The 12,629-nt window shown below is 41.3% G+C and overlaps 1 protein-coding gene across 2 annotated transcripts in view; it reads right to left on the minus strand.

Annotated features, from left to right (window-relative positions):
- The window catches only part of PLOD2 (procollagen-lysine,2-oxoglutarate 5-dioxygenase 2), a 127,288-nt gene that overhangs the window by 113,593 nt on the left and 1,066 nt on the right, over positions 1–12,629 (minus strand). The gene's annotated exons all lie outside the window — the stretch shown is intronic.

Below are 12,629 nucleotides of genomic sequence, written 5' to 3' on the forward strand. Positions count from 1 at the left end.
TCTAGTTCTTAAAAGCTTCCTCCCCACTCACTATCATGATCCCAATTCTACCTTACAAATCTGGCTAGACCAGAGAATGTACATAGGTGCAGAGGGCAACTGGAAACACAGGGAATCCAGGACAGATGACTCCTTTGGGACCAGTGGTGAGAGTGGTGAAGCCTGGAGGGTGGAGGGAATGTGGGGTGGAAAGGGGGAACTGATTACAAGAATCTATGTATAGCCTCCTCCCTGGGGGAGGGACAGCCAAGAAGAGGGTAGGGAGAGACATAGGACAGTGTAACATATGACAGAATAATGATGGTTTGTGAATTATGAAGGGTTCATGGGGTAGGGAGCAATGGGGAGGGAGGGGGAAAATGAGCAGCAGATATTAAGGGCTCAAGTGGAAGGCAAATATTTTGAGAATGATGATGGCAACAAATGTACACATGTTCTTGACACAATGGATGTATATATGGATTGTGATACCCCCAATTGTATGAACCCCCCAATAAAATTATTTTAAAAACTCAATGATTGATCTCTGAAAACAACACTCAAGCTCATGGTTTTGTGAATTTTCTTTTTTGTTAATCTTAGATTTGACAAAGCGATTGCTGTGTTTTTAAATTAAGCCTGCCTTATTGCTCTCGCCTTCCAACTGTTCTGTTTGAATTATTAGAATTGCTTCAATTCACATCTATTCCCTCAGCAAGCAATTGGGGAGCTGGAGGCGGCAAGCCAGGCTAGGAGAAAAACCACTGGGAAGCCCCATCTCCTGGAAGGAATGGTTTCAATACTGCATCATTCACAGATCAGAATAGAGAAAGCACTTCCAAAAAAGGAAGTCCAGACTATAAAGCATTCCTCCTTTGAACTACGTTATTTAGGCGCAATATTAATCTTAAGGGCTAGAAATACACAAGCACACACAAGTACCCACACCCAGGATCATATACATAAACATTTTTCTCATATACTGATTTTCTATTTACCATAATTCTAGTTTATTAATGGTGATATTTAAAAATAATTTAGTCTAATCTCTGGCTTCTGGTATTTGACAAACATTTGTTTCAGCAATAATAATTTGAAGACGGGGTTCCAAATTTTCAAAGCATATTATCATAGGGTTTTGTTGTGCTTTGTGGGTTTCTATTTTGTCTTGTTTTTAATATCTAAAGATTAAATATACTATTTTATTAACCAATATAACCCAAGCAGTTAGGACAGAAGCAGCAGTACAGCTATTTTTATAGCTAATGTTCTTTAGTTTAAAATACATAAATTCACTAAAGATTTTGATTCATCTCAGAGGATGGAAATGGCTGCCTCTAAACACAAACCTCTCATATTAATACACATTGGATGCATTTAAATGCAGATTTTAGTCTAGTTATTCTTGGTTTTATTTTTTTTTACCTCTGAATAAAAATTAAGTAGGGATGAAAAGCAACATTGTGGCCCAACCAAGTTCTGTGTTACAAAAACAAGCAGCAAAACCAAGATATGAAATACAAAATGACACTGAAATGGTTTCTTTTGGCCTAACAAATAACTTAATAGTAAATACCTCTGATAGTTCTTCTGCATCTCCTGCAATACTTTGTCTCTCTACCCCTCAGTCTAACATTTGGAATTCTAGAAATGTCAAGTACATGAGCTAAAAAGATTAGAAAGTCCTGCCAAGCTAATTAGTTCAAGGTTAATGAGCTTGAATATAGAAAGCTTGGAATGTAGATACAGGTTTCTTAATGCCCAAATTCTATGTTCTACCCCCAAATCATAGGCTACTTCAGCACAAGGGCTTCTTTGATTTCTTCAGTTTAAATATACATGATTTTTCCTGTAAGAAACTTAGAATTTCAATGGGGAAGAAAAAAGAGGCTGGTGTGTTTGAGTTTGCTTTCTCTTTTCTAGTTTTCCTCCACATAAGGCACAGCACAACACAGAATGGAAACAGCCATTCAATAAGCACCAGTCCAGTGAAATCTTGAAAACACATATTTTTAATTATTATGTTTATAAATATATATTTAATACTTGAATAATATTAAACAGTCTATCCTCATTTTTTGGCATGAAATAAAAGCAGATTTATTACATGATGTTGATTCATGAAGGCAAACTAAGAAGAAAATCAATAATGAGTTCCTTGCAACAAAGCATAAAAACTTTCACAAATGTACAAATGTGCTTTATATAACTTATGTATGTATGGATTGTGATAAGATTTGTATGAGCCCCCAATAAAACGATTTAAAAATAATAATAAACAACTCATGATGAATTAAAGTCCTAAGTAATTTTTAAAAATAATAAATTGCTTCTAATCATTAAAAAAAAATCTTTCACCCTCTAGAAGAAAATACAGATACAATGGTTGAGTCATGGCTGACTGCAAGGTCTGAGGTTGAACCTATCAGCGGCTTCAGGAGAGAGGCTGGTGAGGGCTTCCACACGGAACACCACCGAGGACACCCCCGGGGCAGTCCTACTCGGTCCCACGGGGTCACTACAAGTTGAAATGGACTCACTAGCACACAATACCAAAAACAATGCCATGTCCCTAAAATAAGACAAAAACAACCATTCCAGTCACTATTACCAAACAATGGACCTCAGGACACCAACTCTCCAGAGGAAAAGGGGCTAGGGGTGACAAGGCGTGGGAAAAAGAGGGGAGGAGTCCAGAGACTGGAGGAAGAAAACGCTGGGAGAGAAAACAATGCCCAAGGACTGGCGTGTGCCTCGAAGGAACCATCGGGCTGAGGGGTCTTCAGTCAGTCAGGGGACAATGAGAACGTGGCAGATGGACTCTCTAGGTCTGCGCTGTTCTTTGCTTTGGTTGTTTTCCAGTTGGGAGGGTTGTTTTGTTTTGCCCTTGGCTACCTAGTAAAGCCACTCTTTAAAAAATTCCAACCTTGTCCCAGCTAATGAGGAAGAAAAGGAGAATTGTCCCTCTCAAGGTCTGGCCACTAGGAATGTCAGAGAGTCTGGGGAAGCACGGCATTCCAGGGGCAGTTGTGGAGCCAGCAGGAGGGCCAGGGTGGACAGGCATGGCCAGAGCAGGAAGAAGGGTCCTCTGAAGACAGGGGCCTTGGAAAGCTGGCTGGGGCAGGACTGGAAAATCCCATCAAAGGGCCAGTCTGCCCTGTGCACAGAAGCTCTGTCTGACTTCCTCGGAGGATCGAATGAAAGAGGTCATTTTTGTTGGCCTACACAGTCTTAGCCAGCTTCTTCTTCTTTTAAGTTAATGAATTAAAAACTCTGTATACAGGTTTGGGTATTGTTTATTTTGTTTCATTTTTAGATGTCAAAATAGCTGCTGGTGTTTGGTCTATTGCTAGAATCAGAAAGGGAAGGGTTAATATTTAAAGAACCGAATTAGAGAAAGCATATAAAGTAACGGCAACATTACTGGCTCCCCTTTTCTCCCTGCACTAAGCATAAAAAATATGTACCCTAAAGCCCTGTGACATTATGGCTTCAACGCAACTCACATGTATGTCAGTGGCAGAGCCTGGTTGGGGGGGCGAGGAGTCCACTGACAACAGGGGCTCTGTAGTCCTGAGCAGAACTAGCTTCCAGGCAACTTCTACAAGGCAAGAACAGAAATCTATACACCCCCTTTCTCTCTGCTGAGCTGAGGGAGGATTTGCTATGTGGCATGATGATTATATATTCCATCGTGCACTTGAATGTCTGGGGCCAACTAGCTCTGGGGTGAGAGCAGTAAAATCACATGAGTCTGAAAGTTTCTTTGTCCCCCACTCCCCCTTGCCCACCAAGATAATCATATTGTATTCTCTCATTCTATCTCCGGTTCCCCTGGGAACCCCAAACTCCAATCTGACTGCCACTAAGTCAGTTCTGAGTCATGGAGACCCTACAGGACAGAGTTGGCCTGCCCCTGGGGTTTCTGAAGCTATCTATCCTTATGGAGGAAGAAAGCCTTATCTTCCTCCTGTGGAGTGGCTAGTGGTTTTGAACTGTTGACCTTACAGTCAGCAGCCCAATGCACAACCCACGAAGTTACCAAAGGGCCTTCCCCTGGGAGGAACTCTGAAATGAGTTAGCAATAGCTTCAGAAGAAACTAGAAGGGGTGGGGTAGGGTGGGATAAAAAGAAGTGTATTTTCTTTAACTCGATCGTGAATTGTAAAGAAAAACAGCAGATAATCAGTTTATGAAGTAGCCACCCAATGCACTCAAAGCAATGACAGCACGATCACATCCACAATGATATATCCCACAAATGACAAGTTTACCAAGTGAGATGGGGCTGTCACATCACTCCCTTTTAGAAGCTCCATCATATTTGCTCAGCGTCATTCTCTACCATCCTTAAAATGTAGTCTCTCATCTCAGCAGTATATGTACTATGACTCTTGTTTGTATTAAAAGTTTCACATTTTATTCTTACAATAATGATCTTGTTAAGTTGCATTCAATTGTATTTATTCCCTGCTTCTAGTGAAGAATTTAATTGTAAATACAATAGTTAGGCATAAATACAGGTCTGTGGCCAAATGGAGAAGACTTTCACATGTGATACTCCTTGCCACCTGAGCCTCATAATACGGGAAGTGTCCTCAGCACTCAGAACTGCGGAGAGTGCCTTACAGATCTCTTGTGAGAAGAGGAACAGTCAGAAAGAACATTAAAATATAAGATTTCAGTGTTGATTGCTCTTGAAATGAAAAGCACAGAAAAAAGTATCCACAATCTAATTACAGCTTTCTCCTTGAAAAAGAGGAGAAAGGAAACTAAAACTAAAAATACCAAATATATGCAAATTGTAAGGCAAATCAAATTTCTAATAGCATGCTAGAAATCTCCCTCTCTGCGCAGTTTTTTAAAAGTTAGCACAATGGGCTAATCAATGACACTATAAACAAAAGATCCTCATGCTCCAGGGAAGTGATGGGGCATATTCTCTGCCATAAATTAACAAGGAGGTCTCTAAGAGGAGTCTGAGGCAGAGAAATCTCATAGATTCAGAAATGGGTTTAGGGCTCACACTAAGTCCAATTTAAAAACAGTTCTTTTTTTAAGATAGGAACTTTGTGACAGTGAGTATGTTAATGGGGGAGGAATGACTCTAAAAGAGGGTAAAAATATTAAATCTGTGTATGTTTTGTTGTACATATTCTCAATAACAAGATAATTTTAACAATGCATATAAGAAGGGGGTAGGGGAAGAACCATTAGTTCTTATGACATAGCCCTGCTCAATACTCACCCACAAGTAGGAAACACAGAAGATATAGGTGCTGTAGCAAAGTGTAGTGAAGAAATTAGATGGTGGCCAGCTATAAGACTGAATAGTGTTTGGGGTCTTACAGGCTTATTTTCAAACAAGCAGTGATCGAAGTGAGACATTAACTAAGTCCACATGGAAGAAGCACATCAACATCCGTGACCCAAGGATTGTAAATTATGTAATCCAAATCCCAAGGAGGGCCTAGTATCAGAGCTTAAATTGAGACTTTGGTGTACAGAAGGCCATGGATGACCGTACAAGCCCCAAATACATTTGTAGAGCTACACCAGGAAAAAGCCTCCAGTAGTTCCCCTCTAACAATAAATGAAGAATGGGAATAAAGACCATTATCAAACAGGGTGTATTGGAGAGATGGGTACAATAGATTAAAATGACAAATCTGACTTGGACAGTTAAAAGCTTGTCAGCTTGATCTCCCCTCTGATACACTTTGGGAACCAAGTGGCCAGAATGAGGAATGATGCCTCTTCTGTCAACAGACTTTGAGATCCTTGGTCCATTTTTGAGTATGAGGACATCATTTACACCAACATGCATGTCTAGCTATTCTCAAGAGCTATGTTTAAAAAGATGCCGAGAAACTCTATGTTTGAATTCAAATCACCGTAGAAACCACTGTCAAAGTCTAAAATTAAAACAGGTCAATGAAGAGCCCAGAACCAGCTGCTACTGTCAACAATCGGCAGTCTTCCAGCAGAGCAGCAGATCTCCGTGAGCCAGTGCGTAAGTGGGAATGCCATCCACTGAGGTGCAGGCTGCACACGTTCACTGTTAAGAGCACGACGGTAAACAAGTAAGGCTTTGCAAGACACATGGGCTTTCTTTCAACTGTGCCATGGCCATTCAGCACCCAGGCCATCAGGGAACAAATATGACTGTGAGATCACGCATTTACGAACTCTCAACTGTGCATGTCATCTAGTTTCCATGTCAACACACACACACACACACCTCAGGGGAACTGCAGGCTCAGCTCCACAACATCGCAATACTGAGCCTACGATGAGAGTGAGACACGTGAATTTGTATTATTCTCCAACGCATAGGAAACACTGGGGGCAAGTTCGAAATATTGGGAAGACTACAAAAATGCAATACCAGGGCAGGACATAAGCATGTTTTTGAAGACATGGGGCCAAGAAACTTGCTGTACAACAAGCAGCCTTAGACCTTAGGTTTGCAAGAAGTGCACTATCTGAGAAACAAAATGAAATATAGTGTGCTTGTCTGTTCCTATTCCCGGGATTTCCCCCAACTAGTTCAAATGCAAACCCATTCTTAGCTCACAGACAACACAAAAGCAGGTGGCTGGTTTGAGACTAATGCATTTGGTCCATGGGCCGTAGTTTGCCAATGCCTGTCCCTCTCTCACATAGATAATCATGTGCTTCCTTTTCACCAAAACTCCTGAAGGTCTTGCTACCAGTCTCCGTTTTTTTCTCACAGGTTGGCCAAAGGCCAACAGACACTAAAAATGGCAACAACAACAAAAGATGCTTCCGGGCTCTGCTCTGCTACTTTCCACCTATCTAATCCTGTTCAGGTCAGGGTGGTTCTAATCGCCACTTCGCTATTTACAACAAAAGGGTTATAATACCCAGCCACCTGGGTTTTAGTTAAGGTGTTTCTGGAGGTGTTACTTTAAGTGAAGTAAGGTGTGATTTTAAGAGCGATGGTGTAGCGCACTGATTAAGCGCAGTGGTTAAGCATTTGGCAGCCAACTAAAAGTTCAGTGGTTGGAACCCACCTGTAACTTAGCAAGAGAAAAGATCTGGCAATCCGTTCCCCTAAAGATTATCCCCAAGTAACCTTATGGAGCACCTGTGTTTTGTAGTAAAGGCATTACTAAGAGTTAGAATCAACTCAGCAGCAGCAACAACCAGGGTAGACAGAACAGAATACATAAGGGGTTAACTCCCCCTCAAATCGGAAAAATGGTGCACTGGGCGGAGCTTTGGTAGTATGCATTTTTCCCACTAGGGGAGCATCAAGCATCTATCTCTGAGTTAGTGCTCCCAGTGGCATCACCTGGGAAGGTTCCTCGGTTCACAGTGAATTTTTCATAAAAGCAGTTTCGCTCGAACCTTGTTTTTGTGATGACCAATTTAAGAGAACAGTGTGTGCAGCTGTGAAATTTGTTTCCTGCCCGGGAAGCATGATGTGAAAACTGTTGTAATGTTGAATACAGCTTACAAGAGCAGCACTATGGGGGAAAAAAAGTGTTTGAGTGGTTTTCTTGTTTCAAAGGTGAGATGTCAATTGATGATAAACTTCGTTCTGGACCCAAAGGGACAAAAATGTCAACAAAATTCATACACTGGTGCTCGAAGACCAACAAAAGACCATTGAAAAGATGGGGAAGTTATCTGAACTATCTTGGGGCTCAGGTCAGCGATTTTAATGGATGATTTGGGAATGAGAAAGGTCACTACAAAATTTGCGCCTCAGGTTCTGACTGACAAGCAAAGAGGATCGAGTGGAAACGTGGTGCCTTTACAGAACAGCTTTGAGGCAACCCAGACTTTTTTTCCCAAGGTAATGGGGAGAAGACATGGTGTTATTCTTACAAACCCAAAAGTAAACATCAATCAAGTCAGTGGAAGACGCCAACATCACCTCACCCAAAAAAAGTTTAAGTGAAATCAAAGATCAAGACAATGCTTATTTGATTTTATGATTTGAGAGGGACAGTGCATTTGGAGTTTGTTCCACCAGGTCAGACTGTTAATCAGACTGTTTCTATTTAGAGGTTCTGAAAACACTGCGTAAAGTGTGCAACAAAAAAGGTCTGATTTGTGAAAGATGGGGAACTGGTTTTGCCACCAGGACAATGTACCTGCTGACATATCCATCTCAGTGTGCCAGTTTTTGGCAAAAAAAACCCCAGCATGCCTCTCTTGCCCCATGCATCTGACTCACCTGAAGTCACTCCTGTGACTTTTTTGGTTTATTTGAAAGGGCAGTGATTTGACAACATAACACAAGTGAAGAAAAAAATGAGGCGGTGCTGTCAGACATCCAAACAGATGAGTTTGAAACTGTTTCCAAGAATGAAATCACAGATTTGACAAATGTATTAAGTGTAATGGAGAATATTTTGAAGGTGATAGGGTTGTTTCATAAAAAAATTTAAATATATAGCTTTGGTGGAAAAAATTCCCTTTTGGAAGGGGTAGGGGGTAGATGTTTCCTCATGTGATCTGGAGAGAAGATTGCATACCTGTAGTTCAGAATAAAACCCCACCTGATACTTCACAGCAAGTACGTTAATAATGGTAGGACATGGTTTTCTATGCAGAGAAAGTAAGTTCAATAAATACAGTTAAAACCTGGCCAAAGAACAAATTTACAGTTTCCTTGATGGTACACCACTTTTCATATTTCTCATGTGGGGTAGGAATTAAACACAAATTGAAAATCTGTTTCATGATAAGCAAATAGAGAAGGTATTGATAGCACAATGGGTCCCTATTTTAAATAAATTATCATTGATTTATCACAGACACCTATAATACCAAGAGGTATGATTTATATAGACTAGCTGAATTAAGAATATACAGAGAGGAACAGAAAATACTATGGAGAGCAATTTCCTAGGAGCTAGTTTAACCCATGAACAAACTTTCAAGGAGAAGAGCAAGCATACACAGAAGTTTCACAGTACATACATGTTTAAGTAGCTCTGGTAGTGCAGAGGGTTACTTATTGGACAGCCTGTTTTTAATAAATCATTTTATTGGGGGCTTGTACAACTCTTATCACAATTGTGAGGTCAGCAGTTCAAAACCTTTGGCCGTTCCTCATGAAAAGGAGACTTTTGACTCCCGTAAAGATTTGCAGTCTTGGAAACCCTGCAGGGTAGGGCCACTGTGGCCTACAGGGCTGCAATGAGTCAGAATTGACTCAATGGTGGTGAGTTTGGTATATACAGATATAAATCTCTGAGTAGTACAATTATTATTGTGCTCAGCCAACTGAATGGCTGAAAAGCTGAGTCTACCCAGAGACACTTTGAAAGACAGGCTTGGTGATATACTGGCAAAAAAAATCGACATTAAAAATTCTGTGTGGAAAGTTTATTCTGACACATGTGGAGCCATCACAAGTTGGAATCAAGTCTTTGGCAACTGATGGTGTGAGTGCTGTGCATATACACATCTAGGACTACAGAATAGGTGAGTTCTCGGTTCCTATAGTTATGTTAGCTGGTGTTGAGTCAAAAAACTCCTGGTGTCCCCATGCCCAATGGAAAAAAAAGCTGTCTGGTCCTGCACCGCCCTTATGATGTGTTGTGGATAGGGCCACTTCTATTCAGAGGATTTTCAATGGCTGGTTTTCGAGTTGTCAGACCTTATTTCCTGGTCTGTTGTAATCCAGGAGCTCTACTGGAACCTGTCCTGCATCGTAGCAGCCTACATGGTTGGTTGTTTACAGGGTAATGTCGAAGAAGTAAACCAAGGTATCCCACAGGGAAAATGACAGCCAGCAACCCACTTCACTCTTGTCGTATGTTATAGAGTCGATTACACTGCGTGCTCTGGGGATGTGTACTCCCATCAGGATTTGGAGGGTTCCTATCCTCACACTTAGAAGGATCAGAAGTTTTATACTCAGTGTGGCGGCTGTAAAACAGTTTTACATCGTCACTCATCTTTTACTTCACGATGCCCTCATCTTCTCTGTAGTTGGTCTGTGTATTTCTTCCTGTCTCGTGAAGTAAAATGGATAGTCTGTTTGAAAAAGTCGTTTTGTGTGGCTGGAGACCAGGACACAGAGAGTACACAGAGGACAAGCTCTCTTTCTTCCAGAGGTTTCTCTAGGACCACATGTGTTCCCTCCACACCCTATAAATTGCAAGTTTGCATCAATAGATAGAGACAACCCTTTCCTTTCCTCCTGCAACGTGCCAGGGTAAATGAAAGAGTTCACAAATGAACATGGTTGAAAAATACTGGTCTGGACAGAAACATCTGAAACCATTTCCTCCATTTTTACCCAAAACTTGGTTTCTGTCCAACAGAAGTCATGGAACAGCCAGGATGCTTCAGAAAACATGCATTCTGATCACGATCTGAAGTATATTCACACGCTTCTTCCTCTCATCTAGCAGATAAGACATTTGGGAGGAAAGAAACAAACAATGTCTGAACCCGATTTATTCCCAAACATCAGGAAGGACTGCCAAAGAAAGCACCCACGGGAACAATATAATGTTCAGGTGCACTGACACCTGTGATTCTAAGAGAAAATAGTTGTTTTTGAAATACGTCTAAACACACAAAAAAAGAAATAAGTCTAAACAAATCCTGTTTGGATTCTTTCCATGCTAAGAACAGCAGACAATCAAAAGAGTAATGAACCCAGCTTGCAGCAGAACTCTCAGTAGATGTGAAGAATCGCAGTGTTCTCAGTGCTGCTTCACACGCAGCACCAAACCTAGAAAAGGCTGTCCTCCCAAAATTCACCTCCACACTTCAAATACCAACTTCCCTACGATAGCAAACAGGGAATCACTATAATAAGTATTTGCTTTCCAAAAAGTTACTACTACCATTCCGGTAAAACTGTTCTACTACACTGTCCCCAACACACAAAGATTCTTCCAATCCAATAGTTCTCAATTCTTCTGGGCAATTTTGTTCCTTAGGGGACATTTGGTGGTTTCTGGAATTGTGTGTTTGTTTATTCACATTTGGGAGTAGAGGATACCACTGGCATCTAGTGGGGTAAGTTCAAACCCACCCCTGTCATGTGGATCTCAAGGAGTCAGAACCTTGCAGAGGGTTTACTGGAGTATCCATGGAGCTCCACCTAGGGTGTTAAAATTGCCAACTTTGGGTTAGCAGCTCAAAGGTTCCCTGGAAGTGCTACCAGGACTCCATGGTACAGGTCAAAGATGCTTCCAAATATCCTACAATGCACAGGACAGCCCCTTACAACATGGACTTCTCTGATCAAAATTAGTTCTCTAGGTCCAAGAAAGCCCAGTCCAGACTGATTATATACGGCTCCCAGGGACACAAGAATGCTTACAAAAGTTACAGACAATAAGCACTTTCCTCACAGACCTCCTATTAAGCTAGAGTCCAGAGAAGAGACTGATGTTTACACAGACAAATATAAATTTTAATTTAGCTGTTTTCAGTGCTATTTTAGTGGGAATGTGGCTACAGTGCATCATTCTGGCCACGTTATCAAGCAGTGTTTCTTCAACATGTACCTGTCCCACAACGAACACCATTAACCTTTACAGAAGATCACAAATAAAATACACATGGTTGACTATACAAATGAATACTTCCTGCATTTCAGAGATAACTGTATTTCCCATGCCCTACCAGCCAAAACAGCTCGTCCTTGGATTTGAACATTAGAGTCTGTGTAATTTTATCTGAAGAGAACCTTCATATCTGAAATCCCCTTTCTCCGTTGTTATAATCCACTAAAATTGCACTGTCTAGCTCTGTGACATCTGAAAGCCAAACTGGGAAAGGAAGTTCATTTTCATGATAAACTTAAAGGCAGCCAACAAAGAAATGCCGTCTATAAAGACGTCCTGTTGATGCTGGTAATGAAATGGAACAAAACATACAAAGACTGCAGGGTCCCTTTGATGGCAAGGAAGACCTGCACACTGCCTCTTTGATTTTCCGTTACAGGGTCCACTGGCAGTTTCAAACAGAAAGACTTTTTCTCGAGAAATTTTGGTGGTTTTTGTGTGTGTGTGTGTGCCTTTTATTGTCAATTTTGCTGGAGGCACTTGCTTGCCTATTTCCGAGGGCTTTGCACATATAAAATATTTTTAAATTACCAAACATTCGATTTAAAATTATAACCACACAAGGCTCAGACGCTCATGTCTTAAGCCATTCCATATATCTGATAAAAGCGAAGCACTGTGTAATGGACAGAAACCCTTCTGAAGACAGAGTTTCTAAGGCTAACAAAGCAAGCACTGTTTGGCAGGGATGTTTAAAAAAAGGGGGGCAGTGTAGCCCACTGAAGTTTTAAAGAAAAAGCTACTAAATGAGTTAGCTAGGCTCTACTTCAAATATCAATTTCTAATTGTAACGATGAAATAGATTTCAAATTTTATACTTAAGAAAACGTCCAACAAGAAAGCACCCAAGCGATTCCAATTCTCTCTCTCGCGCACACACACACACACACACACACACACACACGCACGCACGCACCCGTTTTCGGGCATTTAAACGCCAGGTCTAATTCCAGAGCGTGGGCCGCGAACTGAGCTGCACTGGCGCGGGGTGGGGTGGGGTGGGGTGGGGCAGCTTTGCAGTCTCAGAAACCCTAAGGAGGGAGCAGTCTTCCTCAGACCTCTAGGGTCGCTAGGAGCCAGA

This window comes from Tenrec ecaudatus, chromosome 8 (assembly GCF_050624435.1).
Source record: "Tenrec ecaudatus isolate mTenEca1 chromosome 8, mTenEca1.hap1, whole genome shotgun sequence".
Classification (NCBI taxonomy): Eukaryota; Metazoa; Chordata; class Mammalia; order Afrosoricida; family Tenrecidae; genus Tenrec; species Tenrec ecaudatus.